General features: G+C 42.4%; 1 protein-coding gene across 4 annotated transcripts in view; it reads left to right on the top strand.

Annotated features, from left to right (window-relative positions):
• Window positions 1-17236, top strand: part of LOC135196912 (CBY1-interacting BAR domain-containing protein 1-like) — a 206939-nt gene that overhangs the window by 21643 nt on the left and 168060 nt on the right. The window lies entirely within an intron of this gene.

The following is a 17236-nucleotide window of genomic DNA, read 5'->3' as shown; positions in this document are numbered from 1 at the left end:
GCCTCGTCCAGACGTACACACGAGGAAGAGAAGAAGCTACCCAGGGCATAAGCCTATGAAAGAAGGCTTACGGCTCCGCAACTTTGTCGATCGAACGGCAGTGGGGATGCAAGGTGAGGCCCTACTGGTCTATCATCCGATGACTACTCGAGCCTTCAAGGCCACAAAGTGCTAAGGAGAAGCTTCCAGTGCGTGAGAGGGCTACATAAGCGAAAGCCTGGGTAACAATTGCTTTTGTTCATGGAGGTGGATAAAATCTGGTTTCGGCCCGACGGGGTTTAAAGAAAATTTTTTGGAAGAGAAGCGCCTCCCGCTGAAATGCCTGCTGGTGTTGGGGCATGCCCCATGCTCAACTCCTGGCCTCGAGGAAGGTTATCCTAGCGGAGTATTTCCTTAATCAGGTTCTTTATCTTCCGCCTAAACACCACCTCTGCTTCCAGCCCATGGACCAGCAAGTGATATCGAACTTTAAGAAGCTGTAACGAAAACATCTTTTCAAGAGATGTTTCGAACATCACCGATACACAAACTTCACCTTGCGGTGAATTTTGGAAGGAGCATTTCGATGGTTTTGATATTGCATCGACTCATATTGACCAAGCTTGGCAGGAGGTTTCGAGACGAACCTTGAATCCTCGGTGGAGGAAATTTGGCCTGATGCCATACCCGCCAAGCTTCGAGGGATTAGACTGTGGGCGAAGCTGGTGCTGCAGATTAGAAAAACAGTGACGATTCTGAAACATATGTTTTGCAATTCAAATCTTGACGAGATCGCTACACTCGAAAAGCAATTCAGGGGCTGGTCGTCTGACGAGGACGACATCAACGACCTTCTCAAGGAGCACAAGAGGAGCTTACGACGGATGACCTGAAGGGAGTTGGGCCATGCAACATAACGTCGTTTCAAGAGGAGTTCTCTAGCGTTTAGCGGCTGAGGAGGAGGAGGACGGTGTTACCATGTGACAACAGCAGAAATTAAGTGATGTTCTAGCTGCTTCATAACGTGCAATAATTGAGAAAAAAGACACCCCGAAAGGCTTACACGGTCGTATGCTTGACGCAGTCGATGACACTTGCCTGAGTCGTTTATGAACATTGTGAAAAAGTAGGCAGAGCAATCTTCCTTGGATAGTTGTTTTTAAGATGCCTTTAGGTTGATAAGCAAAAGGAAGATCCAATTGATACTAAAAAAACAGGAAAGTTGAAAGTGGTGTGACGTGAAATTGATAAAAAAAAACAAAAAAAAAAAAAAGTAAATGTAAAGTATAAAAAAGTAAAAAAAAAGTAAAAAAAATAAAAAACAAAAAATTTTAATTTTAGTTTTTGTGTAAAGTGTTAAGTTTTGTTAATGTGTTTCATAAAGTTTAGTTTATGTAGTTTTCCTTACATTTTTTTATGTTGCGACGTTTGTCCCCTCCTATTGTCGCCACTTTCGGAAGATAGCTTCACTCGAAAGTAAAGCGTCCACATTTTATTACATACGTACAGTTAGTTCTTGTATACCATGTACACTATACACTTTATTAAAGGTAATTAGCAGTACCTATTAAGTTAGGTATGAATGGTCCAAATTGTTGTAGTATTTCATTGTTTATAGGTCAATTTAGCTTTATATGAAATATACTGGGGTGTTTTTGGAGGGCTTGGAACGATGAGCCATTCTACATGTAAAATGCAAGGTCCAAGATAGAAAAGCTCATGATACGGAAGGCCGCCTCAGAAGGATTAATTTTCGTATCTCGAGGTCCACTGTACAGTGGCCCCCAGTATTGCGGGGGGATGCGTACCAGACCCCCCTCGCGAATAGTTAGAATCCGCAAATGTTGGGAACCCCCCTCCAAAAAATGTCATAAATCCATCCTGAACATGCAAACACAAAGTATCCCCTATAAAAGACCATACTTCATCAAAATATACGTAAAATATTTCCTATATGGTTCATAGAATCTTTGAAATGGTTTATATACTGTGTTAAAGTAAAAGCTTACATTTTATGGTTGATACATAAATACATACTATGTACGTACTCGATGGGGACTTAGTTACGTATGTGAAAATAATTCAGTCCCCCATAAGTATTCAGTCATGCACCTTTTCTTCATACTGTTACTATTTGAGACATCCATTTTCTTTTTACAAAGGAAACAATTGTATGTGAAATCACAAATACCAAATGTCTACATAAAGTATTATCCTACATCAAATATACCATTGAATGGGTATTATTAATATAATTTTAAAGTCATCTTAAATATTTTACCATTAGAAATATATAAACAGCCAATAGCAGAGAGAGAGAGAGAGAGAGAGAGAGAGAGAGAGAGAGAGAGAGAGAGAGAGAGAGAGAGAGAGAGAGAGAGAATAACTCCTTACGATTTCAATAGATTGAAATGAACGTCAGTAGGCAACTTTTTTCCCCTCCCATAAATACATATATTTCTCCAGAGAAGAGAGAAAGAGAGGACTATGCAATTATGTTTGTCTGTCTATCAATTCTTTTGCTGAGAGCGAGAGAGATAAAAGAAGGAAGAAATAGAAACACCAAATGTATAACATATGTAACATCCTGCATCAAATTTACCTTAAATTATTATCATATTACTGTATTAACCCTCTTATACCGAAGCGGTAAAAAAAAAATTGTCTCCCGTGTGCCGGAGGTGTTTCAGAGTGAGCGCGGAAGCGGAAAAAATATATTTTTCAAAAAATCACAGCGCGCATAGTTTTCAAGATTAAGAGTTCATTTTTTGCTCCTTTTTTTCATTGGCTGAAGTTTAGTATGCAACCATCAGAAATGAAAAAAATTATCATTATCATATATAAATAATGTGATATATGATAGCGCAAAAACGAAATTTCATATATAATTGTATTCAAATCGCGTTGTGCGCAAAACAGTTAAAGGTAACAAGTTACTTTTATTTCGTTGTAATGTACACTAAATTGCAATCATTTTGGTATATAACACATTGTAAAACAATAAAAGCAACACAGAGAAAATATTATCACAAAATAATGCATGAATTCGTAGCGCGCGGACGTAAACAAATATTTTTTTCAAAAGTTCACCATAAATCTAAATATTGTCCTAGAGACTTCCAATTTCTTTCAAAATAAAGACAAATGATTGAATATTACTATACTGTAAGAGTATTAGCTTACAATTGCAGTTTTCGACCATATCTGACGAGTTAAAGTTGACCGAATGTCGAATTTTTTTATATATATTTTTTTTATTTTTTTTATATGCAATTATTTGGAAAATAAGAAAAGCTACAACCTTCAAATATTTTTCGTTTGATTCTACATGAAATTGCGCACATTTTCATATATAAAACTCTATGAAATGCCTAATATGAAATGGAGCAAATATTCCGAGAAGGGGACGTACGCATTTCGGAGATTTGTGGCGGAGAATCCGCGCGCGGAAGGAAGGAAAGATTTTTTTAAAAATTCACCATAAATCTAAATATTTTGCTAGAGACTTCGAATTTGTTTCAAGATGAAGATAAATGACTGAATATTACTAGACTGTCAGAGTTTTAGCTTACAATTGCGTTTTTTGACCATTTCGGTAGAGTCAAAGTTGACCGAACGTGGTTTTTTTTCTATTTATCGTGATTTATATGCAAATATTTCAAAAATGAGAAAAGCTACAACCTTCAATTATTTTTTGTTGTATTCTACATGAAATTTCGCACATTTTCATATATAAAACTTTATGTAACGGCTAATTTAAAATGGTGCAAACATTACCACAATCGCACGTATAATTTTTTCGGAAGAGTTACCGTGCGGACGTAAAGAAAATGTTATTTTCTTCATAAATTCACCATAAATCGAAATATTGTGCTAGAGACTTCCAATTTGTTGCAAAATGAAGGTAAATGCTTGAATATTACTAGAATATAAGCGTTTTAGCTTACAATTGCCTTTTTTGACCATTTCGGTAGAGTCAAAGTTGATTGAAGGTTGAAATTTTGGCAATTATCATTATTTATATGAAAATATCTCAAAACTGATAAAAGCTACAACCGTGGGTTGTTTTTAGTTGTATTGTGCATGAAATTGCGCACATTTCCATATATAAAACTTTATATAACGGCTAATTTTAAAATGGTGCAAACATTACCACAATCGCATGTATGATTTTTTTCGGAAGAGTTACCGCGCCGACGTAAGGAAAAAGTTTTTTCATAAATTCACCATAAATCAAAATATTGTGCTAGAGACTTCCAATTAGTTGCAAAAATAAGGTAAATAATTGAATATTACTAAAATATAAGAGTTTTAGCTTAGAATTGCGTTTTTCGACCATTTCGGTAGAGTCAAAGTTGACCAAAGGTTGAAATTTTGGCAATTATCGTTATTTATATGAAAATATCTCAAAACTGATAAAAGCTACAATCATGAGTATTTTATTGTTGTATTCTAAATAAAAATGCGCACATTTTCATATATAATACTTCATGTAACGGCTAATTTACAATGGTACAAAAATTATGTCAAAGTGACGAAATAATTTCCGAGATGTGTCACAGATACTTTTTAGTGCGGCAAGAAAGAAATTCGCGCTTGCGCGCCTGCATAACGATTGTAAACAAAACAACACCTTGATCCGTGAACTCCCAGCATCCCCCAAGGCGCGTGATTCAAAAGTTTTAGGCTGGTAGGCCTATAAGTATTTTTCCGACGAATTTAAAAAAAAAACTTTTGTAAGTCGACGTAAAAATACGTCCAGTCGGCACACGGGAGACAAAAAATGTTGACGTAAAATACGTCCAGTCGGCGTAAGAGGGTTAATCTTAGAGATTGTATTAATTAATATAATTTCAAAGTAATCCTAAACATAAGTAGCCTTAAAGGTATATACTTACATACATACCTATAACACTTGCAGCCAAGAGAGACAGAGTTACCAGTATGACAAGTATCTTGTGGAGAGAGAGAGAGAGAGAGAGAGAGAGAGAGAGAGAGAGAGAGAGAGAGAGAGAGAGAGAGAGAGAGAGAGAGAGAGAGAGTTGTCCTTACAGTATTTAAAAGAGAGAAATGGAATGATTATTGTATTTAAAATACTCACATATGAATTTTGTACTTACAGTTATAGTATTATAATTGGAAAATATTAATGATAAACTTATTACATACATGTTCATGAAAATTATCTCATCTCAGTAAGAGAGAGAGAGAGAGAGAGAGAGAGAGAGAGAGATATTACATAAAACCATTAAATTCGTTGACAATTTGTATGCATTGTTACTTTCCCAGCCTCGAGCGTCATGGAGTTATGAGGTAGGGAAATTGATACAGAAAAAGACGAAGGGAAGAATTTTCATTTGAAATTACTTATCGTATTATTACTACTTCTATTATTATTATTATTATTATTATTATTATTATTATTTGAAATTAAACACGTGCATCTACCCATAAAAATTCTCTCATCTCAGAATAAAGAGGAGTTATCCTTATAAGTGAAATGGAAAGGTAATTTTAATCTCTTTAAAATACTACCATTATGAATTTTGTAATTACAGTTTATTTTATTATTATTATTATTATTATTATTATTATTATTATTCTTATTATTATTTAAGTAACTGAAATTATCAATAAACATTTTACATACTAGTACCATAAAAATTTTTTCATCTCGGTAAAAGATGAGAGAGAGAGAGAGAGAGAGAGGAGAGAGAGAGAGAGAGAGAGAGAGAGAGAGAGAGAGAGAGAGAGAGAGAGTGTTTATCTCTCTCTGTTCTCTAAAAAAACAAAAAATACTTATAACACTTCCAGCAAAAGAGAGGGAGGGAGTTACCACTATGACACATTATCTTGTGTGGCAAACAAAAGAGAGAGAGAGAGAGAGAGAGAGAGAGAGAGAGAGAGAGAGACAGAGAGAGAGAGAGAGAGTTAACCTTAATTAAAAGTGACATGGATAGATTAGTCTTGTATTTCTTTAAAATACTATCACATAATATGAATTTTGTAATTACAGTTATTATTATTATTATTATTATTATTATTATTATTATTATTATTATTATTATTATTATTATTATTATTATTATTATTATTTGAAAGTATTAAAAAACAAATAGTACAAGTACTATAAAAAAAATCTCGAGTCTCAGTAAATATGAGAGAGAGAGAGAGAAGAGAGAGAGAGAGAGAGAGAGAGAGAGAGAGGAGAGAGAGAGAGAGAGAGAGAGAAGGGGGGGAGGGAAATTTCATGAGCACTTGGTGGCAGCAACAAAACAGCTCCTTCCCCCTCCTGTCACTTAACTTGATACGTTATGACAGTTTTAGTACCTGGAGTTAGGGAAAGAATCTGACTGGGATTTCCTTCATTCTTCCATAATTTTTTAAATTTATAAGCTAAAATCTTACTAATTCACTATTGTATTTTCTTTAATGAATAGATATTATTGCTGTATAAATTAATATTAATATTTGAAAATAGTAAATAATTTATTTATCATACAAAAAAAACATACATCTTTGTAGTATGAGAGAGAGAGAGAGAGAGAGAGAGAGAGGAGAGAGACGAGAGAGAAGGAGAGAGAGAGAGAGAGAGAGAGAGAGAGAGAGAGAGAGAGAGAATTATTATTTTTATTATGTAATATCATTTAAACTTATTAAACTTACTAATACAGTATTAATCAAAATTAATATTTGAAAATTAGTAAATCATTTTTGTATCATAAAAATGTATTTAGTCATGAAAATAAACATCAAAATACACTAATTAGTGATTATTTTTGTCAGAAAATTCCGTGAATGGGCGAGTCTGTCCGCGAATAATTACTAGATAAGTTCCAAAGAAAAATCCCCGAATGTATGAGTCTGCGAATCCAGAGAACGCGAATACGGGGGACCACTGTATTTTCATAGCTAACAAACTTACAGTCTTAACTTACAGGGCCCACCTTAAGCCACCCCGCAATCAAGTTACTTGGGCTGGAAGAAACTGAGGCATTATCTCTTCACCTCATGCATGAAGGAGGAGGATAGTTGCTGCCTAGGCCTGTTAACCTACCTCGTTACTGCCAATTCCTTGTTTGTTTAATTTTGACTAGTTCTCCAGCTTGGGCTAGATGAATTATCTATTAGTTGAGACAGCAGGTTTTTTAGCTATGAAAAATATAAATTGATTAAAAAAAATGGTCATGTTACAGCTGTATTTAAGATAAAGGTAATGAAACTAATATTTTACTAAATAAATCCATTCACTATATGTAAGGCATTTTTATTGTATATCATTGTGATATGTATTAAAAAACCAATGATCCGCTACTTTACGTATTTGCATTGACAATGTTTACATTCTCAAGATCAGCTGATTGAACCTACTAGGGTAAGAATTAGGAGAATTGTTTTTTTAGCTGCTAAAAGAAACAAATATATTGCTGGGATTTTTATTTTTATTTTTGTTCAAAAATAAAATGTAAAACAGGTATACAAAGGTAAACTAAAATACTTTTTTAAAGTAAAATGCCTCAAAATCACTTAACAGCTGTCTCCTGATTCATTTGTTTATGTTATACTCATTGTTTGTGTCATTTCCGTCGTAAGCGGTTTTTGATTTTAAGAGATGGTTATGAATTGTTTTATAAGTCATAAGTTTGGTAATCTTGTTTGAAAGCTTAGCATAGTACATCTACCAAAAATGAAATTTGTTTGGTAGGTTTAGACTATCATGGAATCGGTGTTTTTGTAAAACACCATGAGTTTACATCTTTAGTACATATGGCATCTCAATAATAAATGTTCAAAGCATAGTAGTTGACAATTTTTTTGTTTTATTGGAATTGGTAATTTTTCATTTCACCTCATAATATCACAGAAGCTTTACTTGTACATCTATGTGTGAGTGTGTCCGCTATTGTGCATATTTGTGTGTTTCTGCTTAGTACTATCATGTTTGCCATTTTTATTTCAAGGCTTAACCTGTGTCGCCCTGTGAAATGGTTCCTTTGATACTATTTCTTAGGTATAAATATTGCTATTCATCCTAGAGAAAAAAGAAACAATATAATGCCAAGATAAATGGCTCGCTCACCTCTAATAGAAGTGTCGGTATAGTAAAGGAGCGAGTGGAATCACTACCAGAGGTCCCTTGCCATTTAGCTTCTTCCTTCGACAAAACCCCCAACTACGGAGGAGCCGTGCTACAGCTCCCGGCACCCTCTACTACTACCGTGAGCGCCTCCGACGCCTGTGACGTCATTCCTTTGATAGCCGCCATCGTCACCACACGTTGTGTTTTCCACTGTGCTGTGCGATCGCTTTTTTCAAGGTTTTTTGACGCATTTCAAGATGTCTTCCGCTTCTGCTTCTAAGTTAAGTACTGCCTTGGGTTTCAGATCACATTTTATGCTGATTTACCTATTTATCTAGGAGCTTCACCGGCCCCGACCGCTCCTCCGACCGCATGGCGGTAGGGGTTTTTTCTTTTGGTCTCCCATACCATTAGAGATTCCCCCCCTTTTTGCAGTACTTTATGATATAGTTACTATATTATATCATGCAGTTAGCTTTGTTAGTTAGGCCCTCACGGGGCACACTCCGACTGCACGTTTCGGATCTTAGCCTAGCTTTGCCCTTCCATTCATTAGGAGTTTTCCAGTCAGAACTATTGTTCCCCCTTGTCCTACTTCTAGTCCTATGTTTATTTGATATAGTATTACTTGACCTAGGTGTTAGGTTAGTCTAACATACCCCATTCTTTGGACTGGCGATTAGCCTATTCCTTGTTCACACTGACCTAGGCGTTAGGTTAGGCTAACATACCCCAATCTTCGGATTGGCGATTAGCCTATTCCCTTGTTACATTGGCCTAGAGGTTAGGTTAGGCTAACATACCCCTATCTTCGGATTGGCGATTAGCCTACACCTTTGGACTTTCTTATATTATCATGTAATTTTTGTTCCCCATGTTAGCCTAGCTTTAAGATATCATATATATATATTTTGTTATTATGTTTTTTATAGATAATCCTAATATATCAGTTTATTACTATGTCGTTTCGACCATTTTTTTGTTCCGATGGGCCTTCCCCACCACGTGTTTATCGCCTGGCTGGGAGGGTTGCTGGTTGATCACGACGAGCCACCTGGTCATGGGGTCCACTCCCCGTCCCCTTCATCCCCCCCTCCACACCTTACCACCCACGCCATCGAGTGATGACTCGCTGCTCATAGCTAGCGTCTGAGTCTGCATGAGAGGGGGTGACTCATAGGGATAGCAGGGAGGCTCCCCCTACTGGTGCTCTCTCACAGTCCCGTGTTCTCGGGGGGTTGGGACCTTCTCTCCCTCTCCAACCTTAATTGGCCGCAGAGGTTAGAAGGTTCCCCTACCCCACCATTACCCCCCCCCCCCCCCCCCCGGTTTTAGTCCGGCGGTAATACCAACCAAGGGGGAGGGATTCACTGGAAGCCTATCCCACATAGGATAGTTCACACGGGCACCCACTGATATGATGTTTTTCTGTTACACTATTTTAAGGGCTTAATTTATTTTATACTGTTACTCCGGGGGTTATAGTTCTGCCTCATGTTCCATCTCCTTCTACTGACCCTTCCTCTTCTACCTCTTTTTGGGGCTTCACTGAAGACCAACGGGCTGTTCGCCCTAAGGTCACTTCAGTGATCCCCAAAGTTAAGTCGACCGTGGACAAACTGAAAAAGTCCCTCCCAAGAAATCGGCCATCTTAACGGATGCTGTTACTCCGGCTCCCCACCCCGGAACAGTCAGATCAAGGGCGGCCTCTTTGTCAGCGTCGAGGTCCCCCAAACGTAAGTCTCGAAAGGATCGGGCTCAAGTGCCCCCTTTCGATCCCGAAAGCTTCTCGGCCAACATCTTAGAGCAGATGGGGATTATCGTGGGAACCTTGGTAGATAACAAGGTTGGCACGGTACTCTCCCAGCTCTCAAGTACTGTTGCGTCATCCGGCCAGTCAATTCAATCCCTGGCGGAACGACTGGCTGCTCAAGAGAACGCCATCGCCGGGATCCAGACCACGATCGCGGCAGGGACTCCTCTGGCAATGCCCCCCTCTCCTCTCCCAATGCCAGACTCTAGCCAACTGCCTGAATTCAAGGCAGCCAATCCTTGGAGGATTGCCTCACATGCTCCGTTCGTCAACGGGATGCTGACCATTGAAGGCATTGGAACTCGAAGGCTGGAAGACTTCGAGTTCTTTCCCAGGAACCTTCAACCCCCATTCATTGGCTACGTCCGACTGACGGAAGCAGCCATGATGAGAGAAGACAAAGTTCCCAAGGAAACCGTGATCCTTCCTAGGGAACAGGCTCAACAAACTCTGCTGAGAAGCCTGGAAGAGTGGGGGTGCGAGAATACTCGCATCACGGCCTTTAGGAGTCCCTTCGCCATTTTTACTGCGGTGGAAGGTACTCCGCTACCACTTACCCTTAAGGTAGTGGAAGCAACGTTTCAGGCAGCCCTGAAGGACGAGCCTTTGCCTCAACTCCGGGAGGCAGAACCCACCTCTCTCCTGGTTCCAGGCTCTGAGGCCTACTTCGAGGGAGCAGTACCAACTTTCTCGGTAGGGAAACTTAAGGCTGACTGCGCCACCACTCTCTTTAGCGAGAGACTTCCCAGGTTGTCGGACTCCCTCATCCAGACGGAGTACGACGCCCGGACCAGGCTTGCGAGATCCCTCTCCTCCATGGCGATGGCTGAAATGACGGCTCTAGTGTACCAGCAATAGCCATTGTTCAAAGTCATGGCTAAAGGTTTGCTGCACACCATGCAGTGTGACCTTTACGACTTTCTAATCGCCAGGAGGAATTGTAGGAAGCATGTTCCTGGCGGAAGCCCACCCATCCGCCATGAACCAAACAAACTGATAGCTTCCTTCAATTTGGGGGACGGACCTCTTCCACCCACAACCAGTGGTGGCGGAGGTCTTACATGAGGCATCCAAAGTGAACCAGTGCCTCAAGGTCAGGTGGGGGCTGGTACCTAAACGGAAACAGGAATCCTCTGGTTCGAACCAGAGGATTAAGAAGAAACCAAGGAAGTTCTTGCCCTTCCAGACCCCTCAGCAGACGCTGGTCCAAGCGGTCCAAACACCTCAAGGGCAACAACACTCCTCTTCTAAGGGTCAACAACAATACCTTGTCCTGACCCCACAGTCACAGCAGCCTCAGCCTTCCACATCCTTTGCTGTCTCCCCAGCCTACAACCCCACCTATGAAAGCCAGAACTTTCAGGCTTTCAACAGGTTCACGAGAGGTAGCAGAGCAAGAGGTGCCTCTCGTTTCAGAGGGTCCGGCAGGGCTACAAGTAGGGGAAAAGGCTTCCGAGGAGCAAGGGGTGGCTGCCCCTCGGCAAGCCAGCAGTGAGAGCCCCAAGGTAGGAGGGAGACTGTACCTCTTCCGCCAGCGGTGGAGGTTCAGCCCCTGGGCTCAGAGTATAGTAACCAAAGGCCTAGGTTGGAGTTGGCTAGAGGGCCCTCCTCCAACCAACAAATTCTATCAAGCACCAACAACTGAATTGGTAGAGTATACCCAAGACCTCCTTCTCAAAGGAGTAGTCTCAAGAGTCAACAATTTAAAATTTCAAGGACGCTTGTTCAGCGTGCCAAAGAAAGACTCGGAAAACCGAAGGATCATCTTAGACTTGTCCCATCTGAACTTATACATTCATTGCGACAAGTTCAGGATGCTGACCGTTTCGCAGGTACGGACCTTACTTCCCCGTGGGGCCGTCACAACCTCTATAGATCTTACAGATGCCTACTATCATGTTCCCATAGCCAGACACTTCCGTCCATTCCTAGGCTTCAAACTAGGAAACAGATCCTACTCCTTCAAAGTAATGCCATTCTGGCTCAACATAGCCCCCAGGATTTTCACCAAATTGGCGGAAGCAGAAGTGCAAGAGCTAAGGAAACAGGGAATAATGCTAGTGGCTTATCTGGACGATTGGCTTATTTGGGCAAAGAACCCCAAAGAATGCAAAGAAGCAACGGCCAAAGTGATCAAATTTCTGGAACATTTAGGTTTCCAAATAAACAAAACCAAGTCCAGACTAACACCGGAATCCCAATTCCAGTGGTTAGGCCTTCAGTGGGACTTGCAATCACACACTCTATCGATTCCATCGTTGAAAAGGAAAGAAATAGCAAGAGCTACAAAGCAATTTCTCAAACAACAACAAACATCCCGGAGGTGCCAGGAGAGGATCCTGGGTTCACTCCAGTTTGCATCAGTCACAGACGTTCTGCTAAGAGCCAAACTCAAGGATATAAACAGAGTATGGCAATAAAGCGAATTGCAGATCACGGGACAAACTAGCCTCTATCCCGGCGATCTTACGAAAACGTCTCCGCCCCTGGACGGAGACAAAGAATCTATCAAAAGCAATTCCCCTACAATTTCCTCCTCCATCATTAGCGATCCACACGGACGCCTCACTAACAGGATGGGGAGGATACTCTCAGCACGAAAAAGTTCAAGGAACTTGGTCTTTAACATTCCGTCAGCTACATATCAATGTACTGGAAGCCATGGCAGTGTTTCTCACACTGAAACTACTCCGACCACCCAAGAACTCACATTTCAAACTAGTTCTGGACAGTGCAGTGGTGGTACACTGCATCAACAGGGGCGGATCCAAGTCAAGCCACTTGAACCACGTCATGATAGCCATCTTCTCTCTGGCAAACAAGAACAAATGGCACCTGTCAGCCACTCACTTGGCAGGGGTCAAGAACGTAGTAGCAGACGCTCTATCTCACTCCGTTCCGTTGGAATCGGAGTGGACACTGGACAGGAATTCGTTCAATTGGATCAGTCTACAAGTCCCGGGACTTCAAGTAGATCTCTTTGCCACGGAGTCAAACCACAAACTCCCTTGTTACGTGGCACCCAACCTCGATCCTCTAGCATATGCTACAGACGCAATGATCCTCGATTGGAACACATGGAAGAAGATTTATCTCTTCCCTCCGGTGAACCTTCTCCTGAAAGTTTTAAACAAACTCAGGACATTCAAAGGCCAAGTAGCTCTAGTAGCCCCCAACTGGCCCGAAGAGCAATTGGTTCCCTCTACTTCTAGAGTTGAGACTCCGGCCCCTACAGATTCCCAACCCCAAACTAACCCAGTTAGTGCAAACTCAGACTGTGTCCGCTTCCTCAAGAATTCAGAAAACCCTAACTTTATGGATTTTCTGAAATTCACAGCTATGAGGAATGCAGAAATTGATCCCCAGAATATTTCATTCTTGGAATCAGATAAAAGGGAATCTACCCTGCGTCAATATGACTCATCTGTTAAGAAACTAGCAGAGTTCCTTAAGGATTCAAACTCTCAAGTCATGACAATGAACCTAGCCATAACTTTCTTCAGATCATTGTTTGAGAAAGGTTTAGCAGCAAGCACTATCACTACGACCAAATCAGCTCTCAAGAAGATCTTCCAGTTTGGTTTTAGCATAGATCTTACGGATTCGTATTTTACCTCCATACCAGAAGCTTGTGCTAGATTAAGACCATCAACGAGACCTAAATCAGTCTCTTGGTTTTTAAATGATGTCCTCAAACTGGCCTCGGACATTAACAATGTCTCTTGCAATTATATATCTCTCCTGAGGAAAACCCTATTTTTACTAAGTTTAGCCTCAGGAGCTAGAATATCAGAACTGTCAGCCTTATCAAGGGAACCGGGTCACATTGAGTTCCTCCCCTCAGGGGAGGTCCTCTTATCCCCAGATCGCCACTTTCTAGCCAAAAATGAAGATCCACAGGACAGATGGTCCTCGTGGAAAATCCTATCACTACCTCAAGACATCTCTCTTTGTCCTGTCAACTCATTAAGAGCCTACTTAGGTAGATCAACTCTGAAATCTTCAGGTCCATTGTTCATTAGGAAGGAAGGTGGTACAATCTCCCTAAAAGGGATCAGGCAACAAATTTTATACTTCATTAAACAGGCCAACCCAGAGTCCTTTCCTCGGGCCCACGATGTTAGGGCAGTGGCCACATCAATTAACTATTTCCAACATATGAATTTTGACGATCTTAAGAAATATACAGGCTGGAAATCTCCGACAGTTTTCAAACGACACTACCTAAAACCCTTGGAAGCCCTCAAATTTCCAGCAGTGGCAGCTGGAAACAGTTTCTCCTGACTCTTAATAATTCTTATAACTTTCTTGTAGCCTTCCCTTCTGCCTGCCCCATTGCACCCTTACTTAGTTTAGTCGCCTCTATGTAATTGTGTTACCTTGAGTATTGCTGTTATGTTCATCATTCTCGTTTGGGATTCAGTTCCATTGTTTATGTATAAGTCAACTTGTTATCCTGTCTTATGCCTACCCTGTATATATTTTGCTTGTTTGGTAGGCTAATTAATTTTAAGCTCTAACCCATGTTTAAGGGTTCATACTATTAACTTTTAATTGTAAGACTGTAATTTAAGTTGATCATTATACTATTAACCCTCTTACGCCGACTGGACGTATTTTACGTCGACATTTTTTGTCTCTCGTGTGCTGACTGGACGTATTTTACGTCGACTTACAAAAGTTTACTTATAGGCCTACCAGCCTAAAACTTTTGAATCACGCGCCTTGGGGGATGTTGGGAATTCACGGATCAAGGCCTTGTTTTGTTTTGAAGCGTGACCCAAGTGCGCATGCACGATATCCCTTCTTCTCACTCCAGCCAGCATCAGTGGCGCATCGTCCGAGAGCGATCTTTCGTCAGAAGCGTGTTTTTCTGGACTTGTGCGAGACTTTGAGCATTTGTGTTGCTACAGGACATTCATAGAGATGCCTCAACGACGTGTGAACCGCGAAAGGCGCGTTTTACCCGTCGGAAGGGATCGTGTAAGGAGAGTTTTGGACCTGGATGCTGGCGAGGGGCCAAGCACCCAGCATGACCCCGCGCCTCAAGGCCGTTCTGTGCGGCCACGTGTGGCTGAAAGTGTTTCAGGAACACAGCGTATGCCTTTGGTTGCCCTTAGGAAGCATGTGGTCGTCCTTAGGGGCATTCGTAGGCATTTGGGAGGCCTCCAACCAAGGGACATAGATGAATATCTTTCGGAGCTTGATCGGGAACATGTCGCAAGTCCTCATTTTGATGGCGGATGGTCATCGAGTGATGAGGACATCAGTCCCGATGAAAGTGAGGATGAATATATGCCCCCAATGTCCGTTCGAGGCTCACATCCCGAAAGTGAGCTCGAATTCAGTGGCTTCAGTGCTTACGAGGGGGAATCTGAGGAGGGGGAGGATGGGGATATGGGGTCTAGTTTTATCGCAGAGGACGATACAGAAAGTGAAGGCCTAAGTGAGGGTGATGGGCCAACGGGGGAGGGTAGAGTGCAATATCGTGCCCGCACCCGCACGAGCACGTAGAAGGTCGGCTCGTCGCGCCAGCCAAGGTGAAGGTCGGTCGTCGGAGAGTGACGAGGGGTGGACGGAGGACCCCACCCCCCCTAACATGCACCCCTTCACGGCAACCCCTGGGCTCACCGTACCAGTACCCCTGACTGTTTTGGGGTTCATCCAGCTTTTCCTTACGCGGGAATTGCTGGAATACCTGGTACACGAGACGGTGGACTACGCTCGGTACTGCCGGTATGAACTAAGGACGACCTTGTCGTATACTGGCGGGTTGCAACCTCATTGACATGGCGCATTTTTGGGGCTCACATTTATTTTGGTATGACACCTGCTTCCGACGTCAGGCAATATTGGAGGAGGAATTATTTTTTATGTATGCCCAATGTGCCTGGCGTTATGTCCCGTGATAATTTCCTGGCGTTGGACAGGTACTTCAACGCCTTCAACCGAAGGGCCATACCCCGGAATAACAGTGATCGCCTCATTTTAGTGCGCCCAGTGTTGGATTATATCCGTGATCGGTGTAGAAAATCTTCGTGATTCCTGGAAAGAACCTGTCTTTGGATGAGGGGATGATGCCTTACAAAGGACGTCTTAGTATAAAAGTGTATAACCCCAAGAAGCCGAAGAAATATGGTGTGAAATTCTTTCTTATTACCGAGGCCAACACTGGATACGTCGTGGACTTTTCAGTGTATTCCGGGGTCTTCTCCATGCTGCGTGACACTGTATTCAGTCTTGTGGGACGTTTCCGTAACCAGGGAGAATCACCTGTTTATGGATAATTATTATCCTCGGTATCCTAGCCCAGGAACTGTATGAAGTGGTGTGCACGTCAGTGGTACCCTTCGGTTGGTGCGTGGGGCCCGAAGTCCTCAAGAGGTTCGCTAGTCATCGCAACACCTGGGAAGAGGAGAGACAGAGTGGCGGCGGAAGGGCGCTGTCTTCGTCATCTGTTGGAAGGGTGTCCGACTCGTCCCCATGATTACGACGAGTCATGAACCCATCCAAGAAGAGATCGTACAGCGGAAGAAGACACGTCGACAGGGCCGAGTTGTGTTTGAGGAGTTTCGTATCGAGCGGCCTACCATCATTGGGCGCTACAACAGGCACATGGGAGGAGTTGATCTCTTTGATCAGCTCATCCAGTATTATCCCTTCGCCAGGAGAACCAGAAGGTGGACACAGAAGCTCCTCAAATCATCCTTCAGTTGGCCCTCCAAAATGCCTACATACTGTACTGTGGGTACCGCGGTGACAATCTTCCGAGGTTGACCCACTTACAGTTCCTAGAGGAAGCCGGGAATGCCCTCATCAACTTCGATCCCGATGAGTGGCCTTCCATAAACTGACCCCCTGCCCCGAGCTGCAGATCTGCCCCTAGCGGAAAGGGCAGATAGGAGGGCCAACTTCGGTCGACCTGCCGCCGCCCCTGCTGACGACGCCCCTGCTGCTGCCGCCCCTGCTGCTGCCGCCCCTGCTGCCGCCGCCCCTGCTGACGACGCCCCTCTTGCAGCCGGCCCCGCCATCACCGCTTCTCGTCGGGTATTGGACCCTGTGTGTCGGCTGCAGCCAGGGGATCACATACTGGAGGCCTTAGAAGGGCGAAGGCAGAAACGGTGCCGGGTGTGCCATATGAATGGCAGAAGGAGAGACACACCCGGGTTTTTTCTGTCATCTCTGCAAAGTTGCTCTTTGCAGGATAGGGGAGTGTGACCAAAAATACCACACTAAGGTCACGTATTGGAGCGCGCCCCCTAAACCGACAGCGGAGGGCGCACAGGGCGCCGGGTCCATCAGCAGTAAGGGCGCGCGTCTCCCTCCTCCACCTGTACCTCGTCATGTCGAGTGGAAAAAAATGC

This window comes from Macrobrachium nipponense, chromosome 18 (assembly GCF_015104395.2).
Source record: "Macrobrachium nipponense isolate FS-2020 chromosome 18, ASM1510439v2, whole genome shotgun sequence".
Classification (NCBI taxonomy): Eukaryota; Metazoa; Arthropoda; class Malacostraca; order Decapoda; family Palaemonidae; genus Macrobrachium; species Macrobrachium nipponense.
Note: the sequence above shows the minus strand (reverse complement) of the source record. Positions and strands in the feature narration are given on the sequence as shown.